This window comes from Hemitrygon akajei, chromosome 25, assembly GCF_048418815.1.
Source record: "Hemitrygon akajei chromosome 25, sHemAka1.3, whole genome shotgun sequence".
Taxonomy (NCBI): domain Eukaryota; kingdom Metazoa; phylum Chordata; class Chondrichthyes; order Myliobatiformes; family Dasyatidae; genus Hemitrygon; species Hemitrygon akajei.
The window spans coordinates 11,960,296-11,984,094 of record NC_133148.1 but is presented as its reverse complement, the minus strand read 5'-3'; positions in this window follow the sequence as shown (position 1 = coordinate 11,984,094).

The window sequence follows — 23,799 nt, the reverse complement described above, 5'->3', positions numbered from 1 at the left end:
TGGAGCGGCAGAGGCCTGACAGTTTTTAAGGACATGAGAGGCACAGACAGAGTGGACAACCAGTAGTTTTTCCCTAAGGAGGAAAGGTCTAATACCAGAGTGCATGCATTTAAGGTGAAAGGGGAAATACTGCCTTAGTAATCCTTTTTTGCACTACTTATTTCTTTTGTAATTTTGTGTAATTTTATATCTTTTCCCTACACTGCTGCTGTGAAAAATTAAGTTAAATAAGACAGTAATGTTAAACCTGACTTTGAATCTTTAAAGGAGATGTGTTTTGCAAGTTCTGTCTTGCATACTCATAGTGGTGGGTGTGTGGAATGAATGCCAGGGTTGGTGGTGGGGGCAGAGGCGATAGAAGAGAATGGAAGGATGTGGACCTTGTGTACGTTTAAGGGATTGGTTTTAATAAGGCACAAAATTACCAGTTCAATTGGTTCAGAGCAATGCAGCAAGCAGAAGGGCCTGTTCCCATGCTGTTCTGTTCTATGTTAGTGAGATCACAACTGGAGTACCGTCTGCATCTCTGGTTACCCACCTCGGGAAGGATGTGATTAACCTAGGAAAGTGTGGTAAGGATTGACTACTTTTGTTGCTGGGACTGGCGGACTCTAGTCAGAACGACACTGGATAGTGATTGTGCACTGATCCCAAAACTGACAGTGATGCAACACTATGTCCCCTCCGCCACCATAGGAACCACTGTCATGATGCAACTGTAGGGAAATGTAAAGGGTGACAAATGACACAAATAGAAACTGCTGTACATAATTCACAGACACTGCCATTGACTTCACTTTAAGAGATGGTGCCTGATGCAATGGCATGAGTGTAAGACGATTGCTTTTGGTTTGTTCACAATGGAAGTAAAGGGCTGTGGCTTTTGTTGAGCACATAAAATGAGCTAGGCACATTTTATTCACAAAATCCTATGAACCCACGGTGACTGTATGCTGATCCCAGAAATGGGATCCCGATACTGCAGCACCACGGTGCTCTGTATACTGATTGCAAAACTATGAAAATACCTGTGAATTGCATATGAGTTGCCTTCCCCTCTCCCAACACCAGCCCCACAGTGGGTAGAACTCAGAAACATGGCATGTCACTCTAGTGGGGCTGTATCTTAGATCCCAGTAGTCAGTGGGAACTTAAACTGTCACAGGCCAGCTTATCTGAGCCTCTGGTAACTTCAATTGTTTCTATGTGCTTGTCTTTCATTCTCCTAAGTTCCAAGCAATAAGGACCCAGTCTGGTCACCTCTCCCTCTAGCACAGGCCTCCTAGTCCTGTCTTTTCTACATTTTTTTCTCTCCTTCTCCCTCTCTCCCTTTCTCCCTCTCTCTCTACACACACACACACACACACACACACACACACACACACACACACACACACACACACACACACACACACACACACACACACACACACACACACACACACACACACACACTCACTCTACCCCTCTCGTTCTCCCAGTCTTCCATTCCTCACTCACCCATGCGCGCACCGCTCTTGCTTCACCACCTCACTCAGCCACTCTGTCACGTCTTCCCCTCACAACCACTTCCCTGTCCCCTTCGATCTCAATCATCTCTCCTCTATCCTCTTGCGGTCTACACCCCTGCTAGTCAGTGAGCCAGGACCCCAAATTTGGGCCACCGGTACCATCTGGGGGACTAATTCTTATAGTGATTTTTGGCAAGGTATACACCCCTAGTGCTAGAAAATATATGATAGCATTGCAGCGGTGGTAGCTCAGCCATCCTAGGAAAGCCATTTCGGGATGCTAGTCTGAAGGACGTACGCATAGAGGCTGGAATTGTCATAGAAGGGTCCATCAATGCAGCCCTTGGTGGTAAACACCACAATCGTGCTGTCAGGGTCCACAAGTACATCTATGAAGCACTGATGAGACTCGCATGGGCAGAGTTCACACCGTGGGCTGAGGACAACGTTCCACAGAGGAGTGGGATGATCAAATCATTCTTAGACCATGTGATGACATGGCCTGTGACGTGAACCAACAGAAGTTAAACAATATGCCGCAAAGTCCACTCTTGGCTGAGCTGATAACCCTGTGGACAGACTTTCTGGAACACCTCCGTCACAATGGAGAGCTATCCGCATTCTGGATATCAGCATTGACATGGCAGAGAACGTAGAACGTGGGGTTCTGCACGCCTCTCGTGAGGGGGACTGGGAGTTGCACCTCCATGCTATAAGAACCATGATCCCATGGTGCTTTGCCTATGATAAGATGAATTATGCCAGGTACCTGTCCCCTCACTTTGTTCAGATGATGAACCTCCCAGAAAAGAATCCTTCTGTGTGTGAGGCCTTCCAAACAGGCCAATTCTCAGTGCAGCTGTCAAGTAACAACCCCTTTGGGCAGATCCCTGTGGACCAGGCTATTGAAGCCACAGTGAACAAAGACACACAGACTGCTGGAGGCACATCACGGTTCAGCCTGAATGCTGGAGCTATCAAGCGTTACTACATAACAGCTGAGCACCGCAGTGCATTCCTGGGTCAGTTAAGGGAGATGGTGCAAGGCAACAAATCAGAGCTTTGTCATGCAGAGCTACAGCGGCCAAGAATCCAGAAAGATGAGGAAGCTGTTTCAGCAGTGGTTAGCCTCACACACGAATGGGTCAACTCATTTGCAGAGAAGCGGGACCTCCTTCGCATCTCTACAGCAAAGGCAGCCCCCAAGGACATTTCCTCCGACCTGATGAAGACATACGAGATTGGTGAGCAATGCTATGCAACCTTCAAGGATGAGAGGCTAGAGGAAGACCCACCAGCAAAGATCTTCCATGACCCAATGAAAACCAACAAGCTGCAAACATTCAGTGATATGTGTAAGAAGAGAGAAGTGAAATCAAATGGGAGGGCGATCATCTTGAAAGCAGACAGGTCTTTGTTTGGACACATCATAGTGATGGCACAGGGGTGCAGTCTATGTATGGAGGATATCCTTTCTCATCCCCTTGGACCATTGCCCTCGGCCCTGTCCACACCAGAAGGTATTGCTGAGAAAGACAAATAAAGCTACTTTAGCCACAACCTTGCAGAAAAATGTAGCAGTAGAAGAGCAACTCCCAGGAAACTCTGCTACAGTGGCTGATGGAATGAACTTGGTCCAAAGAGTGAAAGGTGATCAAGTTACTTTCAGAGATGTTGCCACAGTGATTCTGGGTATGACTGAGGGAAGGCAGTCAGAGTAGCAGAATAGATGTTGTCTTTGACACATACAAGGAGAACTCTTACAAGAATAGTGAAAGATCTCTACAGGGTGAAGAGACTGGTCATGAGTTGCAAGGTAACACAGGCACACAGATGGTGAGGCAGTGGAGGAGCTTCCTGACCAGAGTTAGTAACAAAAATAGTCTCATTAGCTTCATTGTCCAGGAATGGAGGAAGGCGGAGTACAGAGCAAAGCTACAGGAGAAGATTCTGTATGCAACTGTGAATGACAAATGTTACAGAATCACATCTCAAGACAGTGAGGAGGTGTCAGCTCTTCAGTGTCAACAAGAAGAAGCAGATACTTCTCCATGCTGTCCATGCCACAAGAGAGGGATATCAATCTGTAGTGATCTGCTCAAAGACACAGATGTCTTTATCATCTCTTTACATTTTGTGACAAGATTGAGGCCCCATTGTTCCAGAAGTGTGGCACTAGAACCCGTACAAGGCTTGTAGACATCAGGAAGGTTGCTGCCAGTGTTGGCATAGAGGTCTGTAGGGCTCTCATTTGGTTGCATGCATATAGAGCATGTGACACTGTAAGCACTTTTGCAGGCAAAGGAAAGACAAATGCCCTAAAACTTCTGACCAGCAACAGGGAATCTCATGACATTTTCTTAGAGTTGGGTCAGGACTGGGACCTCTCCCCAGAACTGATGGACAAACTGGAGGTGTTTACATGTCTCCTGTATGCCCCAAAAGCATTGACCACCAAGTGAGCTCAGGTATCAACTTTTTTTGTGCCAAAAAAGGTGAAATTGAAAGTCATCAACTCCCACCATGCAAGGGCTGCTTAACAAAACATGCACAGTGAGCCAACTACCAGGCTGGTATATGGAGAAGATGTTTGGAGAAGGACCCACAAGTGCCAAGCCCTGTTGGCAGAGGATGGAAGATGGAGAGAGAAGAGGAAGCTGAACAGTTGGTGGTGCACTGGATGGAAGGCCAGCCAGCGCTCCATGTCGTCCTGGATCTACTGGCCTGTAACTGTCCAAATAAATGTTCACTCCCAAGATGTATGTCTGTTGCAAGTGGCCTCAGGTGTACTGACCTGTGTAGACTGGCAGACTGTGAGCACCAGGCATCCACCTCAGAGAGTGTAGAAAGTTCAGATGAAGATGTGAAAGATGTGGAAGACTTGAAAAATTATTCTGATTATTAATAGGTTATGAAAGTATGGAAAACAAAGTATGGAAACCAGTCTTTGATTAAATATATTCATTTTATAACCAAATGGGGCCTAGGTTATGGCTGTGTGGAACCCCACATTTGAATTATTGTACTGTAATTCTATATGCTATGACAAAACTTAAGATTGTTTTGATTTGATACAACAATATAGAACATATCATGACATTGATAAAACTCCAGAAATCTCTCCATGAGGAAATCTTCAGATGCTAGAAGTTTAAGCAACACACACAAAATGCTGGTGGAACACAGCAGGACAGGCAGCATCTATAAGGAGAAGCACTGTCGAGGTTTCGGGCCGAGACCCTTCGTCAGGACTAACTGAAAGAAAAGATACGAAGAGATTTAAAAGTAATGGGGGGAGGGGGAAATGCAAAATGATAGGAGAAGACAGGAAGGGGTGGGGTGAAGCTAAGAGCTGGAAAGGTGATTGGCAAAAGGGATACAGAGCTGGAGAAGGGAAAGGATCATGGGATGGAGGCCTACGGAGAAAGAAAAGGGGAGGGGAGCACCAGAGGGAGATGGAGAACAGGCAGAGTGATGGGCAGAGAGAGACAGAAAAAAAACAAACAACTAAATATGTCAGGGATGGGATAAGAAGGGGAGGAGGGGCATTAACAGAAGTTAGAGAAATCAATGTTCATGCCATCAGGTTGGAGGCTACCCAGACAGAATATAAGGTGTAGTTCCTCCAACCTCCATGTGGCTTCATCTTGACAGTAGAGGAGGCCATGGGTAGACATATCAGAATGGGAATGGGACGTAGAATTAAATGTGTGGCCACTGTGAGATCCTGCTTTCTCTAGTAGACAGAGCGTAGGTGTTCAACGAAGTGGTCTCCCAGTCTGCGTCGGGTCTTGCCAATATATAAAAGGCCTCACCGGGAGCACCGGACACAGTATACCACACCAGCCGACTCACAGGTGAAGTGTCGCCTCACCTGGAAGGACTGTCTGGGGCCCTGAATGGTGGTGAGGGAGGAAGTGTAAGGGCAGGTGTAGCACTTGAGCTGCTTACAAGGAGAAGTGCCAGGAGGGAGATCAGTGGGAAGGGATGGAGGGGGAACGAATGGACAAGGGAGTTGCATAGGGAGCAATCCCTGTGGATAGTAGAAAGGAGGGGAGGGAAAGATGTGCTTGGTAGTGGGATCCCATTGGAGGTGGCGGAAGTTACAGAGAATTTTACATTGGACACAGAGGCTGGTGGGATAGTAGGTGAGGACAAGGGGAACCCTATCCCGAGTTGGGTGGCGGGTGGATGGGTTGAGAGCAGATGTATGTGAAATGGGAGAGATGCATTTGAGAGTAGAGTTGATGGTGGAGAAAGGGAAGACTCTTTGTTAAAAAAAGAAGACATCTCCTTCGTCCTGGAATGAAAAGCCTCATCCTGAGAGCAGCTATGGTGGAGACGGAGGAATTGTGAGAAGGGGATAGCCTTTTTGCAAGAGACAGGGTGGGAAGAGGAATAGTCCAGGTAGCTGTGAGAGTCAGTAGGCTTCTAGTAGATATCAGTAGGTAAGCTGTCTCCAGAGATAGAGACAGAAAGATCAAGAAAGGGGAAGGAGGTGTCAGAAATGGACCAGGTAAATTTGAGGACAGGGTGAAAGTTGGAGGCAAAGTCAATGAAGTCAACAAGCTCAGCATGCGTGCAGGAGGCAGCGCCAATGCAGTCATCGATGTAGCGAAAGAAAGAGGGGGACGGATACCCGTATAGGCTTGGAACATGGACTGTTCCACAAAGCCAACAAAAAGGCAGGCATTGCTGGGACCCATACGGGTACCCATGGCTACACCGTTGGTTTGGAGGAAGTGGGAGGAGCCAAAGGAGAAATTATTGAGAGTAAGGACTAATTCTGCTAGACGGAGGAGAGTGGTGGTAGAAGGGAATTGATTAGGTCTGGAATCCAAAAATAAGCAGAGAGCTTTGAGATCTTCCTGGTGGGGGATGGAGGTATATGGGGACTGGACGTCCATGGTGAAAATAAGGCGGTGGGAACTAGGGAACTTAAAATCATTGAAACAATTCAAAGCGTGAGAAGTGTCATGAACATAGGTGGGAAGGGATTGAACAAGGGGGATAAAACAATGTCAAGTTATGCAGAAATAAGTTCGGTTGGGCAGGAGCAAGCTGAGGCAATGGTCTACATGGACAGGCAGGTTTGTGGATCTTGGGTAGGAGGTAGAAACGGGAAGTGCGTGGTGTGGGAACTATGAGGTTGGTGGCAGTGGATGGGAGATCCCCAGAGCTGATAAGGTTGGAGATAGTGTGGGAGACAGTGGCCTGGTGCTCCTTAGTGGGGTCATGATCGAGGGGTAAATAAGAGGAGGTATTAGTGGGTTGTCGCTGTGCCTCGGCAAGGTAGAGGTCAGTACACCAGACCACAACAGCGCCCCCCTTATCAGCGGGTTTTATAGTGAGGATGTGATTGGTGCGGAAGGAGTGGAGAGCAGAGTGTTTGGAACGAGTGAGGTTGGAATTGGAACAGGGTGTGGTGAAGTCAAGACAGTTGATGTCCCATCAGCAGTTATCAATAAAGAGATCCAGAGCAGGCAGAAGATCAGAGCGGGGTGTTCATGAAGAGGAGGAGGGTTGAAGATGGGAGAAGGGGTGTAGGAGAGTCCTTGTCAAAGAAGTAAGCTCGGAGACAGAGACGGCGGAAGAAGAGTTCAGCGTCATGGCGTACGCAGAACTCACTGAGGTGTGGCGAAGGGTGACAAAGGTAAGGCCCTAACTGAGGACAGAGTTGAAGGTTGGAGGGAATGGTAAAGACCCGGCACGGATGAGAGACGGGATCAGAGGGGGGAGGGAGGCTGGTGGTGTCAGTGAAGAGGGAAGGGTTGGGGTGAGAGGAAGATGGAGTCTCTGAGGGTCCAGGAGCTGACGATGGGATCTGAGAGAGAAGGGATTGCAGAGTGGTGGTGGGGGAGGGGGAGACGGGAGTCACAATCACAGCATGTGAAGACCCGGCCTGGAGTTCAATGCTGGAGTCGCAGTTGGAGGCTGCACAATCACTTTGAAGGTGTCCATGCTCGTTGGAACCCGCATAGATGGTGCTGGAGTCCGGGTTTTGAATATGCCCTGGGTTGCTGGGGCAGCCGAGATCGACAACTGGGACAGTGATCCAAAGTTCATGCCTGCTAATGGTGGAGCCAGCAGGCTCTGGGGTCTGCAGATGCAAGATCTTGCGATCCTTGCAGGACATGACAAAGTCAAAGAAACCGCGATTGCATGCATGGATCCGACGGAGGATAAAATAACGGACAGGTCCATTACATACGGAGAAGAAAGTGTCCCGGAGGCGTGGAAGGGATTGTGATAGGGAGGCCAAGTACCTTCTCATGGTGGAGAGTGTCGCCCTCAGAGCTCGACGGGAGAAACAACGGGAGGCAGAGTCAATTAAATGTGAATACCTGCGATCCTCAGAAGGTCCAAATTGAGAAGCTCGAAAATGGATCCTGAAGCCAACTGGAGTCAGTTGGCGGTGAAGACACGGTCAGAGGAAGGATATACGGCTGTAATAGCGGGTCTGGGTCGAAATATGATCAAAAAGTTGAAGGGCCAAAAAAATTATAGATGGGGAGCAGCGAGAGAGGGTTTCACTGTACTCCCATTGAAGAGAAGATTTGAACTTCTTCAGTGTAGGCATCACAGTAGTACTGCATTTGCAGTAGTGATCTCTCCAAATGAGGTTTTTTACCTTTTGGGGGGTGGAGTAACATTTTCTGCAGTTCTGATGTTAATATGGAATAGATACAAAAAGTGATTACTTATTTGAAGTAATAAAGCTAGCACTGGTGCAATGCTATCACATATTACTATGATACTAAGGTAGGTGGCGTTGTGGATAATCAAGTAGGTTTTCAAAGTTTGCAGAGAGATTTAGGCCAGCTAGAAGAGTGGGCTGAACAATGGCAGATGGAGTTTAATGCTGATAAGTGTGAGGTGCTACATTTTGGTAGGAATAATCCAAATAGGACATACATGGTAAAAGGTAGGGCATTGAAGAATGCAGTAGAACAGAGTGATCAAGGAATAATGGTGCATAGTTCCCTAAAGGTGGAATCTCATGTGGATAGGGTGGTGAAGAAAGCTTTTGGTATGTTGGCCTTTATAAATCAGAGGATTGAGTATAGGAGTTGGATGTAATGTTAAAATTGTACAAGGCATTGGTAAGGCCGAATTTGGAGTATTGTGTACAGTTCTGGTCACCGAATTATAGGAAAGATGTCAACAAAATAAAGAGAGTAGCGATAGAAGACTTACTAGAATGTTACCTGGGTTTCAGCACCTAAGTTACAGGGAAAGATTGAACAAGTTAGGTCTTTATTCTTTAGAGCGTAGAAGGTTGAGGGGGGACTTGATAGAGGTATTTAAAATTATAAGGGGGATAGATAGAGTTGACATGGATAGGCTTTTTCCATTGAGAGTAGGGGAGATTCAAACAAGAGGACATGAGTTGAGAGTTAGGGAGCAAAAGTTTAAGGGTAACACGAGGGGGGAATTTCTTTACTCAGAGAGTGGTAGCTGTGTGGAACGAGCTTCCAGTAGAAGTGGTAGAGGCAGGTTCGGTATTGTCATTTAAAGTAAAATTGGATAGGCATATGGACAGGAAAGGAATGGAGGGTTATGGGCTGAGTGTGGGTCAGTGGGACTAGGTGAGAGTAAGCATTTGGCACAGACTAGAAGGGCCGGGATGGCCTGTTTCTGTGCTGTAATTGTTATATGGTTATATTTTCTAACTCTAGAGATGTATACTTTGCCAAAAATCACTATGACCATTATTCCCCTCAGATGGTATCGACCAACCATACTGGCTCACGGACTATGCTGCTTCTAATGTCCCTAAGCTGGCAATGGATAGGACAATATCCTCAGGAATAACACCTGGCAGATCAGGTGGTGAATGTAAGGAGCTGAAGCCCAGGACTGGAGACACTGCGGCCGCTTCTGGGTTGTGCTCAGGCCACGGCTTTATTAATGAACCGAAGCACCGAGGTGACCGGATATTTCACCGTGCTAATCAGCTGCTCCCTGAATTTCGACTGAGTCACTGCATAGATAAATGTGTTTGTGCAGCAGCTGAAATTCATCAGCAAAGCCCCGACGTAGTGGAAGATCTTTTCAGAATCATTGAAATTGAATCCTATGCCCGAGACCTGATAATATATGACATGTACAACGTACGTCATCCACAGGAGGATGAAACTGCCAGAGATGGTGAAGAGTAAAACCACAGACCTCCTCCTGCTAACCATCTCTGGGTCACTACGGTTCTCCCCCTTGCTCTGACCCTTCAGCCCCTTACGGACCCGACTGGCCACTAAAATGTGCCTGACTGTCAGAGCATTGAGCAGAAGAATCACAGCGAAAGGGAGGAATGGAGTTAAAACAGTATTCAGCCAATCATATCCTATCCACCCGGGGTCAGTGAAAACATTGTCCTTGATCCTACAGAACCACGGTACGTTGTCGATGATCACTATGGTTTCCCGCATGAAGTAGCGGGGAACGTTTTTCAGACAGAATATTATGCCGGTTGTTGTTAGAACCACAGCTGCAATTCTCCCGGTGCAATATTTTGTTTTCAGCTTCTGGCAACAAATGGCGACAAACCGGTCAAAGGTGAAAGTGACGGTGAACCAGACAGAACAATCTGGGAATGTGTACCTCGGTATCTCGATAACTCTGCACACAGGGGTAATGTTTAGAAAACTCCATGGAAAGTAATACGATTTGATTCTAATCAAAATGACCTCAGTGACAATGGTCAGTAGATCCGCCACTGCCATGGCCAGCAGGTAGCGAGTGGTGCAGGTAGAGAGGCCGCACTTATCCCGGGACAGGATCACAATCGCCACTAAATTCACTGGAGAGAGAGAAGAGAACAGACACTGGGCATTACTGAGCACATTCTCATAGACTTCGGGTTTCGGCTAAAGATCAGGAGTGCAAGAGTCAGTGAACAGCTGCTAATCTAACATTAGACACTATCTCTGACATGCCTTCTTCGTTGTGGAGATAACACGATGTGTGGGTAATTGTCGGAGATAAAATCAAGCTGCAGGAACAACAATGACTGGTGCAGATCCTGACTACAGTCGCTGATGGGATTGGTTTCAATGATGTAACTGTGACTGTCCAAGCCTCTGGATATTCAACATCTGACAGGGCTGAGGAGGGATCCGGTGGGAAGAAACACACACAAAAAATGCTGGAGGTACTCACCAGGACAGGCAGCATCTATGGAAAAGAGTACAGTCAACATATTGGACAGAGATCCTTCAGCAAGGCTCACTTCCTTTGCTTGTACTCAGTGGAAAATGCCTGCCTACACCCCTCATAATTTTGTATACCTCTATCAAATCTCCTCTCAATCTTCTACATTCTAAAGAATACAATCCTAACCTGTTCACTCTTTCCTTATTACTCAGGTCCTCCAGACCCAGCAACATCCTTGTCATTTTCTCTGCACTCTTTCAACCTTGTTTACAACTGCACACAGTACTCCACATTAGGCCTCAGACAGACATACTTTATTGATCCCGAGGAAAATTGGGTTTCGTTACAGCCGCACCAACCAAGAATAGTGTAGAAATATAGCAATATAAAACCATAAGTAATTAGATAATAATGTTAACCATGCCCAGTGGAAATAAGTCCAGGACCAGCCTATTGGCTCAGGGTGTCTGACACTCCGAGGGAGGAGTTGTAAAGTTTGATGGCCACAGGTAGAAATGACTTCCTATGATGCTCAGTGTTACATCTCGGTGGAATGAGTCTCTGGCTGAATGTACTCCTGTGCCTAACCAGTACATTATGGAGTGGATGGGAGTCATTGTCCAAGATGGCATGCAACTTGGACAGCATCCTCTTTTCAGACACCACCGTCAGAGAGTCCAGTTCCACCCCCACAACATCACTGGCCTTACGAATGAGTTTGTTGATTCTGTTGGTGTCTGCTACCCTCAGCCTGCTGCCCCAGCACACAACAGCAAACATGATAGCACTGGCCACCACAGCCTCATACAGCATCCTCAGCATCGTCCGGCAGATGTTAAAGGACCTCAGTCTCCTCAGGAAATAGAGACGGCTGTGCCCCTTCTTGTAGACAGTCTCAGTGTTCTTTGACCAGTCCAGTTTATTGTCCATTCGTATCCCCAGGTATTTGTAATCCTCCACCATGTCCACACTGACCCCTTGGATGGAAACAGGGGTCACCGGTGCCTTAGCCCTCCTCAGGTCTACCACCAGCTCCTTAGTCTTTTTCACATTAAGCTGAAGATGATTCTGCTCACACCATGTGACAAAGTTTCCCACTGTAGCCCTGTACTCGGCCTCATCTCCCCTGCTGATGCATCCAACTATGGCAGAGTCATCAGAAAACTTCTGAAAATGGCAAGACTCTGTGTTGTAGTTGAAGTCTGAGGTGTAGATGGTGAAGAGAAAGGGAGACAGGACAGTCCCCTGTGGAGCCCCAGCAATGTCATATACAACTTCAACATAACATCCCACCTTCTGTATTCAATACATTTACTTCTGAAGGCCAGTGTGCCAAAAGCTTTTCTTTAAGTCAGCAGGTCTATGGACATTGGTTCAGGTAATCAGACCCAACTATTGACCAACAGGCAGTGGAATCTGTAAGTGACAGACTCCACAGGGAGACGTGAAAAACAGGACCAGGTGTTCACTCTGATCAATAACTCAGAAACAGTGCCTTTCACAATGTAAAACTCTCCCAGTCACGCCTTCCCAGAGAGCTGCTTGTCCACAGCACTGGTACAAATCTGGAAAAGTCCCATTAAAACCCTCTGAGTCACACTTTCCCGGGGAGCTGCCTGTCTCCAGCACCGGTACAATGCTGGAAAAGTTGTCATTAAAGAACCAGGTGTTCAATCTGATCAATAACTCAGAAATGTATAACTCTTCTAGCCACACCATCCCAGAGAGCTGCCTGTTCCCATCACTCATACAACACTGGACACGGTCTCATTAACACCGTCCCATTCTATCTTCCCAGAGAACTGCCTATCCCCAGCACTGGTATAACTCTCGACAAATTGCCATTAAAGGACCGTGTGTTCACTCAGATCAATAACTCAGGAACAGTCAACACTAAAATGTTTAACTCTCCCAATCACACCTTCCTGGAGAACTGCCTGTCCCCAGCATTGGCACCACTCTGGGCACAGTGTTATTAAGGCAAGAATAATATTTGATTCAATCCCAAGAGTTAGACAAGAGACAGAGGTTTAGATTCAATTGTCATTAAATATGAAAAATCAGAATGTTGAGTTAACAGGATCGATATCACTGACAGATATTTGTGCAATGAGCATCAATTTGGAAGCCTGTAAAATGATCATAAACAGGCTCACACCAGTTAACACACAGAAGTACCAAACATAAATTGCTTTGCTCACTTACCAGGAACACCAATGATGGCAATGAACATGTACAATATTTTCTCCACACTCCTGTACCTATTCCACATTGCAAACACTTTCCCTGTCCAGTGATTTGTTCCCCTGTGCTGCAGACGATCTTTCAAGTGGAAATGTTGAGGCAGTACATGCCTAGGGTTTTTAATATCATTTAGCGACTCCCCAGAGACAGATTTAAAAATAACGATTTTTTAATTATTTACCAACCGATTACATCAGACAACTGCTATCCCCATGATGACAGATCATGATTAATTTGGTGAATTAATTGTGAAACTGAAAACACTGGAAATTGTGATAGTACTGGGGCATTCTTTCAGCAAAGGGGATATTGTTTCAGTCACCATTAGACCCAAGTCTTATCCACTGAGCACAAAATGACCACTCCATTCTGATTCTCCACCAATTGTGATCACAGCTCACCTGACTGTAATCTCATCACTCACCAGTAACCACCCTCAGTTTGTTTGTGTGAAGTGTGCCAAACTTTGTCCTGAGTCAAAAACTTGTCTATGTTCTTCACCATTGAGAGAACGTATGCCCTGAGAAAAGAGCTTCGGCCCACAGTGTATGAGCCAAACATGACACCACATTAAGCGGATCCCACCGACAGACATATGATCTGTCTCCCTACGTGCCTTACCTATCCATGTGTCAACTCTCACAACAGTAACATTGGGCAACTGGGTTCTCTGTTCTCAGAAGCTTTTAGACCATTTGTGTGAGTTGGTTTGTCCCAAGAAAGCTGTCTGAACCTTCAGGAGTGTTATTAATTAAATGTGCTTCCACTGTAAATATGCACTTGAAAGAAACTATTTATGAGATATTATATATTATGTCATTGCAGCTTGTGAAATTGTATTGAATCACCTACTGTTACCATTCTCCTCAGGAACATAAACTTTTGAATGAGATGGTCAACCAAGATGGTCTCCAAGAAAATGTCTGTTTGTGGCGATGAATAAACACTTTCATATCCACGAACCCTTCTTCAGTGATTTAGTCTCAGTAACAACATTTGGGGGCTCATGCAGGAACCAGCCCCAATCCTAATGCATAGCCATCAAACTCAGCAGTTTTCGTGGGAGGGCTGCGCATGTTTTAATCATATCACCTAGAGTGTGCCAAAAAAACAGCAGAGAGCTGGATAAGAAAGTGTAGCCATGTCTGTGTATGTGTGCATCCGTGGGTGTGTGTCTGGGTGTGTGTGCTTCTGTATGTATTGTTTGTTCATGTGTATGTATATGTATATCTGTGTGTGAGTGAGTGGTTTGGCTGTGTATGTGCCTTTGCCTGTCATTGTATGTCCACACGTATGTGTGTATATTTGTATGTGTTTGTGTGTGTGTGCATCTTTGTGTCTGGGTGTGAGGGTCAACGTGTGTCTGTCTGTATTGTTACAAACACACAGGTTTCATTTACTGTTGACTGTCACTTTAAAAGAGTGCTTCAGTGAGGCAGGACTATGATGTTGTTCACTGACTGACTCACAGCTTGTTTACCTTTAAAACAAGGACACAGACAGTCACAGTCAGAAGTCAGAAGGAGAGAGAGGGGAGCGAACCTGGAAAAGGTAGCAGCTCCAGCTTGTTGAAGCTGGGGATTTGGAACTCTGCTACACCCACAAGGGTGGGTTTATTATTGATCCAGTGCACATCGAATGTGTGGCTGTCACTTCGTATAATCCACGGGAGTGGATTAAGGAATGTCCTGTGGGACAACTCAAAGTTAACCCTTGCCTGGGTATGTAATGTGGTAATCCCTTGAAGACGACATCCCTGTGACAGATCGCTTTGGTGGTAATTCGTGTGTGGATCTGGAACGGCTCAATGGAGGATCTTCGACAACTGATATTTATTAATACCATCATGGAATGTGTGGAATTCGATGTAACTGCCTTCTCTCTACATTTTACCTTGAATTACAAATATCTTTCTCCCAACATTTATTCCTTGGATCACTGAACTTTCCTACTTTACCATCTCAAGACCCTAAGCCATGTTCCCCCAGACTCAATATTTTGGGAGTTATATTTACACGTATTGATAAACATAACACTGATAACTTTTGTTTATCTTGTTTAAGTTACAATATTATAAGTAGTTACTAATGAAGATAGTGGTTTTAACATCAAAACCAAACTCCAGGTGTAATTTATTGCTGTTGGTTTGTTTCTAAAACGTTACATTTGGTAACAGAATTGGGGGCTCGTCTGGGATATGAACAAATTTGGGGGCTTATTGATTGATTAATTATCGATTTGATTAGGGAAATCCCTTTTGATTTACTTGTGTGTGGAAATAAGCGGCAATGGATATTGAGGCATTCCTGGAAGCGCCAGATCCTACGGAATTAGAGGATGCCAGAAAAGACAAATTGGTGGCTATTGCTGGAAACTGAGACTTGTTTCGATAAAACGGTCTATGAGAAAGCCAGAGATTCCGTGGAAGATAGCTGAGTACTATATTTCTTCGGGGAAGTTTGACGCTGAGGTATTAGAACTGTTCCCTGAAAGTAAACCAGTTACCCCTGAGCTTCAGTTATGGCTGGACCAATTAAGGATCGACCAAAAGAGACAGATTAGAAGCTGCAGAAAAAGACAAAGAGAGGGAATAAGCAGGAAAAAAGGTGTTTTGAAGCTGAGGAAGCAGAAAGACAGAGGCTGTTCTAGTTGGAAAAGATTGAGAAAATGCAGTAAAGGGGGTCTAGTGATTGACCCTGGTGAGAAGTTTGTTGCCAGTCAGGAAGTTAAATTGGTTCCTCCATTTAATGAAGCTGAGGTTGATAAATACTCTTGGCATTTTGAGAAGGTGGCTCAGAGTCAAAATTGACTGGAAGGAAGCTGGTCTCTCTTGTTACCGAGTGTATTTATGGGTAACGCCCAACAGACTTATTCTGCTCTGACAGTTGAAGAGGCAGCTGATTATGACATTGTGAAACAGGCTGTACTCAGAGCTTATGAATTGGTTCTGGAAGCCTATAGGCAAAGGTTTAGAAATTTGAGGAAATTTGTGAACCAGACTTATGTGGAATTTGCTTATTGGAAGTTTGTGTGTTTTGACCGCTGGTGCACATCTAAAAATGTGGATGATGATTTCAACTGCTTGAAAGAGTTGGTTTTAATTGAAGAATTGTGCGTCCCTGATGACATAAAGACCTATTTAGATGAAAAGGATGCTGCCCACTTTGCAGGAGTTTGCTAGATTAGCAGATGAGTTTGCTGTAACCCACAAGTTTAAGTTTACCCCGAGTAAGAGCTTCCGAAAGAGTAGCAGAGATAACCAGGGTAAACCAGAAATTCAATCTGGGGCTAGTGACAAAAGTAAGGATGAAAGGAAGCAAGTAAAGGAGAAATATTCTGGTCTTACTTGTTACTGTTGTAGGAAAGCTGGCCATGTTATGGCTGATTGTTCTGTCCTGAAGAAGAGAAAGGAAAAGGAGGCAGTCCCAAATGCTTGTATTCAGCAGGTTGAAACACCAAAAAACCCACAGGGTTCTGAACATTCTGTTGAGGCTCAGTTAAGGACTGAGGAGTCTGACCAAGTTAAGAAAGGATTTGATTACTTTATGTCAGATGGGTTTGTATCAGTAAAGGAAGGGTCAATCCCGGTACCAGTGAAAATTCTTCAAGATACTGAGGCTCTCAGTCACTTATATTAGAGAGTGTTCTAAAGTTTAATGATGAGACTGACACTGGTGAGGTAAATCTTATTAAGGGCATTGGGAGCAACATTGTTCCTGTAATTTTGCAGTCGGAGTTTGTGAGAGGACCTGTTAAAATAGGACTCTGGCCCAGTTTACCAGTTGATGGTGTTTCTTTGTTGTTAGGAAATGACCTAGCAGATGGTAAAGTTGTTCCTGCAATACAGCTGACAACTAAGCCAAACCACTGATGACCACAGATGGATTTTAACATTTATCCTTCCTGTGCAGTAACTTGAAGTATGGCTAAGAAGTCAGTCAATGCAGATAGTTCTGTGCAGCATGATTCTGGTACCCATGATAGCCAAAATCGGGATTCAGGTTGTGATGACTTGTCAGGGACTTTTCTGCCTTCATTGTTTCAACAGGATTCAGGTAATAAATCTGATGAGAAAGATTTGTCACTGTCTAGGAAGGAGTTTATAGCGGAACAGAACTGACACCCTGAGATTGAAGCTTTAAAAGAACAAGCTCTCTCAGATGATGAGATTAAGAAAGTGCCAGTAGGGTATTATCTCAAGGATGGAGTGTTAATGAGAAAGTGGAGACCACCTGCTATACCTGCAAGTGAGGAATGGGCGATTGTTCACCAAGTTGTAGTTCCTAAAGTTCACAGGAACGAAATTTTAACTTTGGCTCACTGTGTGCCCTTAGGTGGCCATTTTGGTGTGAATAAAACTGTAAACAGGATTATGAAAGAATTTTTCTGGACTAATTTGAGGAAAGATATTGTGACTTTTTGCAGGACGTCACACTTGTCAAGTTGTGGGTAAACCTAATCAGGTCACTTCAGTGGCCCCACTCCAGCCTATACCTGAATTCGGTGAACCTTTTTCTAAAGCTACTGTGGATTGTGTTGGTCCGTTGGCAAAGACTAAAGCTGGCCATCAGTATTTGCTGACTATCATGTGTACAGCATCCAAATTCCCGGAAGCCGTACCACTCAGAAATATCAAAGCTAAAACTGTGTCAAACGCTCTCATAAAGTTTTTTTTTTACTGTATTTGGTTTGCCTAAAGAAATCCAGTCTGATCAAGGAAGTAATTTTACATCTGGATTATTCCAGCAGGTAGTTTATGAACTGGGAGCTAAACAAATTACATCATCTGTGTACCATCCAGAATCACAAGGGGCTTTAGAAAGATTTCATTCTACCCTCAAAACAATGATTGTCATACTGTGTTGAAAATGCAAAAGACTGGGATGAAGGGGTACATTTGCTTTTTGTTCACTGCAAGAGAATCGGTATAGGAATCACTGGGCTTTAGTCCTTTTGAACTTGTATTTGGTCATCGAGTGAGGGGACCTTTGACTTTGTTAAAGGAGTAGTGGCTTAATAAAGACTTACATATTAATTTGTTAGACTATGTGCTGACATTCAAGGACAGGCTGTACAAAGGTTGCAAATTAGCAAAACAACACTTGAAAACAGCTCAAGGGAGAATGAAGGTTTGGTATGATCGACAGGCGAGAAAGAGAATTTTTAAGCCAGGAGATAAGGTTTTAATACTGTTACCTACAAATTCAAGCCCTCTTCAGGTGAGATTTTTAGTTCCTAATGAGATTGAATCTCAGATTAGTGATTTGAATTTCATAATCAAAATACCTGATCATAAATGAAAAACACAGCTTTGTGAGACCAATATGTTAAAACCTTATTATGAGAAAATGACATTGGTGAGACACATCCAGCAGCTGTGGTGGCTGTTGACAGCCGTAGTGAGACTGAAGACCCTGGGAAGGTAATTGTTGATTCTGCTGAGATTCATTTTAAACCAAACATCATCCCAGTAAGACTAACAAATGCAGCTATTTTAGAAAACATTGATAACAACTTGGCCCATTTGCAACCACAGCAACGACAACAAATGAAAGAATTAATTTTGAAGTTTAAGAATTTATTTCCTGATGTTCTGAATCGAACCACAGTCACATCACATGATATGGATGTTGGGGATGCCAAACCGATTAAGCAAAACCCCTATCATATGAATGTGGAAAAATGTAAATTGGCTGAGCAAGAAATTGAATATATGCTGAAAAATGGTATTATTAGGCCTTCAACTTCAAAGTGGAGTTCACCTTGTGTTATAGTACCTAAACCCGATGGTAGTATTAGGTTTTGCACTGACTATGGGAAGGTGAATGCGTTAACAAAAACAGATGCTTATCCCATCCCTAGGGTGGATGATTGCATAGATAAGGTTAGAAAAGCTAAATTTCTTACAAAGATTGATCTGTTGAAAGGGTATTGATGTGTTCCAATGATGGACAGAGGTAGAGAAATTTCTGCATTTGTGGCACCTTCTGGGTTGTATGAATATAATGTTTTGCCATTTGGGATGAAAAATGCTCCAGGAACATTCCAGAGAATGACAAATTCTGTAATTCGAGGGTGTGAACACACAGATGCCTATTTTGATGATTTAATCACAGGAAATGGCACTTGGGAAGTTCATATCTCTGCAGTAGAAAAGCTGATTGATAAGCTTTCCCAAGCCAACCTTACAGTTAATTTAGTTAAGAGTGAATTTGGCCATGCCACTGTGACCTATCTTGGTAATGTGGTGGGTCACGGTGAATTAGCTCCTGTTCAGGCAAAAGTTCAGGCAATTTCTGAAGTTCCCATTCCATTCCCATTCTGGGAAAAGGGCTCTCCTAAGATTTCTGGGAATGGTTGGATATTATCGTAAGTTCTGTAAGAACTTTGCTGATATTGCTCTTCCTTTGACTGAACTATACAGATCATATTCCATTGGTGTTTTTGAGTAAGATGAAGGATTGTTAAACTGGAGTCTGACTTCGCAAGAATATGATGTTATGATAATTCACATTAAAGGCAAGGACAATATAATTGCAGATTGTCTTTCCAGATGTTAAGCTTGCAATGTATTTTTAATAGTGAAGTACAATCTGGTATTTATTTGTATACACTTCTGCAATGTGTTATATAATAACCATATATGTATTGTTTTACATACTGTAGTTTGCAGTTAAAATTTTGCTCTTTTAGATCAAAATTTTCCTTTTTTGGAAGGAAGTGTTACGAACCTGCAGGTTTCATTTGCTGTGGATTGCAACTTTAAAAGCGTGCTTCAGTGAGGCAGGACTATGATGTTGTTCACTGACTGACTCACAGCTTGTTTACCTTTAAAACAAGGACACAGACAGTCACAGTCATGTCAGAAGGAGAGAGAGGGGAGCGAACCTGGAAAAGGTAGCAGCTCTAGCATGTTGAAGCTGGGGATTTGGAACTCTGCTACACCCACAAGGGTGGGTTGATTATTGATCCAGTGCACATCGAATGTGTGGCTGTCGCTTCGTATAATCCACAGGAGTGGATTAAGGAATGTCCTGTGAGACCACTCAAAGTTAACCCTTGCCTGGGTATGTAATGTGGTAATCCCTTGAAGACGACATCCCTGTGACAGATCGCTTTGGTGGTAATTCGTGTGTGGATCTGGAACGGCTCAATGGAGGATCTTCGACAACTGATATTTATTAATTACCATCATGGAATGTGTGGAATTCAATGTAACTGCCTTCTCTCTACATTTTACCTTGAATTACAAATATCTCTCTCCCAGCATTTATTCCTTGGATCACTGAACTTTCCTACTTTACCATCTCAAGACTCTAAGCCTTGTTCCCCCAGGCTCAATAGTTTGGGAGTTATATTTGCACATATTGATACACATAACACTGATAACTTCTGTTTATCTTTTTTAACTTACAATATTATAAGTAGTTACTAATAAAGGTAGTGGTTTTAACATCAAAACCAGACTCCAGGTGTAATCTATTGCTGTTGGTTTGTTCCTAAAACGTTACAGTTGGTAACAGTGTGTATATGTGCTCATGTCTGTCTGTGTTAGTTCCTGTGTGTGTGTGTGTGTGTGTGTGTGTGTGTGTGTGTGTGTGTGTGTGTGTGTGTGTGTGTGTGTGTGTGTGTGTGTGTGCATATGTGTCTGTCTGTGTATGTGTGTGTATGTATCTTTGTGTTGTCCATGTGTATGTGTGTCTTTCTATGTGTGCATGCATACGTCATTGTGTGTGTATTTGTGCATCTGACTGTGTGTTTCAGTGTATATCAACTGTGTGTCTCTGGGTGTTTGTATCTGAATGTTGTGCATATGTGTGTCTGCACATGTGTGATTGTATCTGCATGTGTCTTGTGTGTGTACGTATTTCTGTGTTTGTCTTCTGTGTCTGTGTGTGAGTGTGTGCGTGTTTCTGTGTGTGGGTATTAGTGTGCGTATCTGTGTGGTGGTATGTGTGTTTGTATGTGGATATATCTGTGCATGACTGAGTCTGTGTTTGTATGTCTGTGCTCGTGTGTAATATGTGTATGTGTGTGGATCTGCCTATATGTGTATGTCCATTTCTGCCTTTGTGTGTAGTGTGTCTGCACCCTTCACCTGCGTGCTTATTTACGAGTGTGTGTGTGTATATGTGTGTGTGTGCGTGTGTGTGTGAGTGTGCGCACGCGTGTGTGTGTGTGTGTGAGTGTGCGCACGCGTGTGTGTGTGTCTGTGTGTGAGTGTGTGTGTGTATGTGTTTCTGTAAGTGGCCAGCAAGCAGATAGCGCTCAGTCTTTGTCAAGACGTTATGGCTAGAGAGAACAGTTGGCTAGTGTGTAACAAACCATTCAGAGCACCAGAGGGATGTGTGTATACTGGTCTGGGGAACTATATAGCAATGTGAGTGGTACCTGTGTTCATGTGTCTCTGTGTGTGCGCGTGTGTCTTTGTGTGTTACTGCATGAGCAATGCATTGTTTGTAAGAGTGCGTCTGACTGCATGGAAAAGCCTTAGGAATCAAAACCCAAGTGGGATGTTAATGCAGGAATATTTTATGTGTTACACAAAGGGATGCAGCAATAACATGAGGCTTTGGAGGCAGTGCAGAGGAGGTTCACCAGGTTGATTCCAGAGATGAGGGGGTTAAACTATGAGGAGAGATTGAGTCGCCTGGGATTGTACACACTGGAATTCTGAAGAATGAGAGGAGATCTTATAGAAATATATAAAATTATGAAAGGCTTAGATAAAATGAAGAAAGGAAAGTTGTTTCCACTGGTAGGTGAGACTAGAATGAGGGGACATAGCCTCAAGATTTAGGGGATTAAAGGCAAGAATATGGAATGCGGATCATTTAGACCAATATCCGTTCTTAATGTAGATTATAGGTTATTTACCTCCATCATGGCCAAACGATTGGAGGAGTTTCTACCCATACTGATACATAACGATCAGACGGGTTTTATACAACAACGCCAGACACAAGACAATATACGAAGGACACTTCACATTATGGATCATATACTAAAAAATAAAATTGAAGCAATAGTGACAAGCGTGAACGCTGAAAACGCATTTGATTCGGTTAATTGGAATTTTCTTTAGAGTTTTACATAGATTTGGTTTCCAAGACACAATTATTAAAACTATACTGACACTATATTACAATCCTACTGCTAGGATTAAAATCAATGGATATTTATCAAATAGTCTTACCTTGGAAAGGGGCACGAGACAGGGTTGTGCATGGTCACCACTACTCTTTGCGTTATATCTGGAACCATTAGCTCAATACATCAGACAAAATGAAGATATCAGGGGAATTACTATTAAAGGGACAGAGCATAAATTGGCTTGTTATGCAGATGACATTTTGATCTAGCTAGGGCAACCAACATACTCTTTCCCACCAAGAGAAATTGAAAGTCGATACCCCTGGGCATGGCACACAGCGTCTTTCAAATATTTGGGCATCATTATGCCAAAAGATTTGGCAAAATTATCAGAATGTAATTATCAGCCTTTATATAAAAAAATTAATGAAGATTTGGCAAGATGGAACCTGATTCCTTTTTTCAGTCTCAGTTCAAGGATTGAGTCTATTAAAATGAATATACTGCCCAGACTGTTATATCTCTTTCAGACCCTACCAATAGGGATTAATCAAAATCAATTCAATGAATGGATGCTATCAAGGTATATTTGGCAGGGTAAAAGGCCTAGAGTTCATCTCAAAGCTTTGCAATTAGCAAAGGAAAAGGGGGGATGGGGCCTACCTACTCTTAGAGATTATTATTTTGCAGCACATTTGAGAGCTGTGATATGTTGGTGCAACCCATCATATGACACTCAACAGAAAAACATTGAGGAGCGGGTACTTCCCATCCACATACAAGCAATTTTGGCTGATAACAACCTGCAAAGGTACATAAACAGAATTGATAACCCATGGGTGAAATTGACTCTTAAAATATGGAAAACTACTATAAAAGAATATAATCTAGAGGGAGATATTGCAATTCTTAAATGGAGTGCATTTGACTCAGATTTTACACCAAATAAATTGGATGCTAGATTTAAAGACTGGACAGCTAAAGGAATAACAGTTCTTTGCAACATAATGAAAGAAGGAACACTGTTCAGTTTTGAAATGCTTAAAGAGAATTTATTAGAAAAACAAGATTTTTATCGGTATTTACAGATGCGACAATAAGATGCTTAAAAATGTAACCAAGGCAAATACATGCTTGATAGAGCTCTTTAGAAAAGCATATAATTCAGATAATGGTAGTAGAATCATTTCAAGCATGTATAAGGGGTTGTCAAATCTTAAAACACATTCGACTTCATACATTAAAACAAAATGGGAGAAGGAAGGAGGGACAATTATATCTGAGGAAGAATGGACAACAATATGGAGTTATCAATGGAAGTGTACCAGTTCACAGAAATGGAGGGAGTTTGGATGGAAAAACTTGATAAGATATTTTATTACACTCTCTCAGAAATCTCATTATGATAGTAACCTCCCTGTTTGCTAGAGAAATTGTGGAAATCAAAATGCAAATCATTATCATATTTTTTGGGACTGCCCTGTTATCAAAAACTATTGGAGTGGGATACACAATGCCCTACAAGACATCTTTAAATGTGAAATACCCTTGGAGAGTAAGACCATATATTTTGGATATATACCTCAAGAATGGTTGAAAAGAGATAAATATTTAATGAATATACTGTTGGTGGCTGGTAAAAAGACTCTTACTAGGAAATGGTTATCACAGGAGAGCCCAACTTTAAATACATGGATGGAAATTACAATGGACATTTACAAAATGGAGAAGATAACAGCATCTGTTAATCATAAGCTTGAACAATTTGATTCATACTGGGAAAAATGGTTTAACTACA